Source organism: Podarcis tiliguerta, assembly GCF_965153285.1.
Source record: "Podarcis tiliguerta genome assembly, chromosome: 2".
NCBI classification, from domain to species: Eukaryota; Metazoa; Chordata; class Lepidosauria; order Squamata; family Lacertidae; genus Podarcis; species Podarcis tiliguerta.
In genome coordinates, this window is record NC_139535.1 from 19,388,306 (window position 1) to 19,391,503 (window position 3,198).

A 3,198-nucleotide genomic window follows, 5' to 3' on the forward strand; every position below is an offset into this window, starting at 1 on the left:
GACCAACTCTGGGGTTGCAGCGCTCATCTCGCTTTACTGGCCGAGGGAGCCGGCGTTTGTCCGCAGACAGTTTTTCCGGGTCATGTGGCCAGCATAACTAAGCCACTTCTGGCGAACCAGAGCAGCACACGGAAACACCATTTACCTTCCCGCTGGAGTGGTACCTATTTATCTACTTGCACTTTGACGTGCTTTCGAACTGCTAGGTTAGCAAGAGCAGGGACCGAGCAATGGGAGCTCACCCCATCGCGGGGATTCGACGCACCGACCTTCTGATCGGCAAGCCCTAGGCTCTGTGGTTTAGACCACAGCGCCACCCGCATAGTGAATCATTAGAATCATATAATTGTAGAGTTGGAAGAGACCATGGGGTCATCTTAGTCCAACACTCCCCCCCCCCACGACAACCCGGAAATTTAAGAGTCTTGTGCTCTACCGACTGAGCTATCTCATTACTCTAAAGCAGGGACGTTCAACTCCCAAGAGACAGTGATCTACTCAGAATGAAAAACTGACGGTGATCAGTTTTTTGGGGGGTTCAGGTCAAAGTTGTCGACCCTTTTGGGGGGGGGCACGGGCAACTGTTTGGCCACTGTGGGGGCAGGATGATGGACTTAGATGAGTCTTTGGCCTGATCCAGCATACTCTATGTTCTTATGAAAGGTTGTAGCACAAGTGTGTAATGGCCTCAGTCCAGTATACCTGAAGAAGCGTCTCCACCTCCATCTTTCTGCCCGGACACTGATGTCCAGCACCGAGGGCCTTCTGGCGGTTCCCTCACTGTGAGAAGTGAGGTGACAGGGAACCAGGCAGAGGGCCTTCACGGTAGTGGCACCCGCCCTGTGGTACGCCCTCCCACCAGATGTTAAAGAGAAAAATAACTACCAAACTTTTCGAAGACATCTAAAGGCAACCCTGTTCAGGGAAGCTTTTAATGTTTAATAGGTTACTGTATTTTAGTGTTTTGTTGGAAGCCGCCCAGAGTGGTTGGGGGGACCCAGCCAGATGGGCGGGGTATAAATAATAAATTAGTAGTAGTAGTAGTAGTAGTATTAAATCCCTGGGATCTCAAGGCAGGGCTGGGAGAGAATCCTGTCCAAAACCCTCGATAGCCACTGCCAGTCAGTGTAGACAACAATTGAGCTCTGTATACGGCAGCTTCCTATGTTTGGTAGATCTTGCTAAGAATGGAAACCAAGGAGTTATTTCGGGAATCCTCCTCCTTTTGATTCTCTCTTTTTCTCTTAACTCCAACCGCCTCCTCTCTGCAAAGGAAGCCTGAAAGAACTTGTAGTTTGTTTAATTTTTCTGAAGAATTTTCGGCAACAAACACCTCCAATATGGAAGTCTGTTCCAGTGTCTGGGCCCCATCCGAGCATGTACAGAGTTTCCTTCTCTCACACATAGACTACACATAGACTAAGAGCCAGTGTGGTGTAGTGGTTAAGAGCGGTAGACTCGTAATCTGGTGAACCGGGTTCGCGTCTCCGCTCCTCCACATGCAGCTGCTGGGTGACCTTGGGCTAGTCACACTTCTCTGAAGTCTCTCAGCCTCACTCACCTCACAGAGTGTTTGTTGTGGGGGAGGAAGGGAAAGGAGAATGTTAGCCGCTTTGAGACTCCTTCGGGTAGTGATAAAGCGGGATATCAAATCCAAACTCTTCTACATACTGAGTAGTCCCCATGGCCCACCACCACCAATTTTTTTTAAAAAAAGCATTTCACCACGCTTGTTGTGTGTTGCCCTGACCATGAGCCCGTGGTGTTGTTGTTGTTGTGGTGTTGTTGTTTTCAAGTCACAGCCATTTCCATGTGTTGAACTGGCAATAACGATTGGAAGAATAGACTTCATCACCAAGTTCAAGCCAAACACAATGGACCCAACTCAGTTCTCGTTTCTGGGGCTTCGGGGCAGGATTCCAATATCAGAGGGCTCTTTTCCTGGCTAGGGAGCAGATGCTGGGAATAAAAAATGGGGTGTTTTTCTCCATCATGTATGTTGTCTAGCCAGGGTCAGGAATTGAGTGATGGACTTGAGGTTGGAATGCTGTGGACAGACACCTGGAAGTAAATCACATAGGAAGCTAGTTGCCTTGTACAGTGGTACCTCGGGTTAAGAACTTAATTTGTTCTGGAGGTCCGTTCTTAACCTAAAGTCTTAACCTGAAGTTAACCGTTCTTAACCTGTTCTGGAGGTCCGTTCTTAACCTTAACCTGAGGTACCACTTTAGCTAATGGGGCCTCCCGCTGCCGCCGCACGATTTCTGTTCTCATCCTGAAGCAAAGTTCTTAACCCGAGGTACTATTTCTGGGTTAGCGGAGTCTGTAACCTGAAGCGTATGTAAGCCGAGGCACCACTGTATTAGGCAAGACCATTGGTCCATTTAGCCCAGTATAGTCTACTCCATAGGTAGGCAAACTAAGGCCCAGGGGCCGGATACGACCCAATCGTCTTCTAAATCCGGCCTACGGACGGTCCGGGAATCAGTGTGTTTTTACATGAGTAAAATGTGTGCTTTTATTTAAAATGCATCTCTGGGTTATTTGTGGGGCATAGGGATTCATTCAGATTCCCCCCCCCAAAAATATAGTCCGGCCCCCCACAAGGTCTGAGGGGCAGTGGACCGGCCCCCTGCTGAAAAAGTTTGCTGACCCCTGGTCTATTCCATTGGCCCCAACTATTGGGTTGGGGCTTGATTGAAGTCTGTTTCTCTCTATTGGAATAATTTTTAGGTGCTTTAATTCACAGAATCAAAGAATCGCAGAGTTGGAAGGAATCCCCGGGGTCATCTAGTCCAGTGTTTCCCAAACTTGGGTCTTCTTTTGGACTACAATTCCCATCATCCCTGACCGCTGGTCCTACTAGCTAGGGATGATGGGAGTTGTAGTCCAAAAACAGCTGGAGACACAGGTTTGGGAAACGCTGATGTATTCCAGTGCCCTGCAATGCAGGAATCGCGAACATGTCAGATGGCCACCTGACCTCTGCTTAAAAACCTGCAGTTGTTGTATTGCTTGTGTGTTTGCTGCCCTGGGCTCTTTCTGGCGATGGAGGGTGGGGTATAAATAAAATAAATAGACAGCAACACGCAAATACAGTGGTGCCTCGCAAGACGAAAATAATCCGTTCCGCGAGTCTCTTCGTCTTATGGTTTTTTCCGTCTTGCGAAGCAAGCCCATTAGCGGATTAGCGCTATT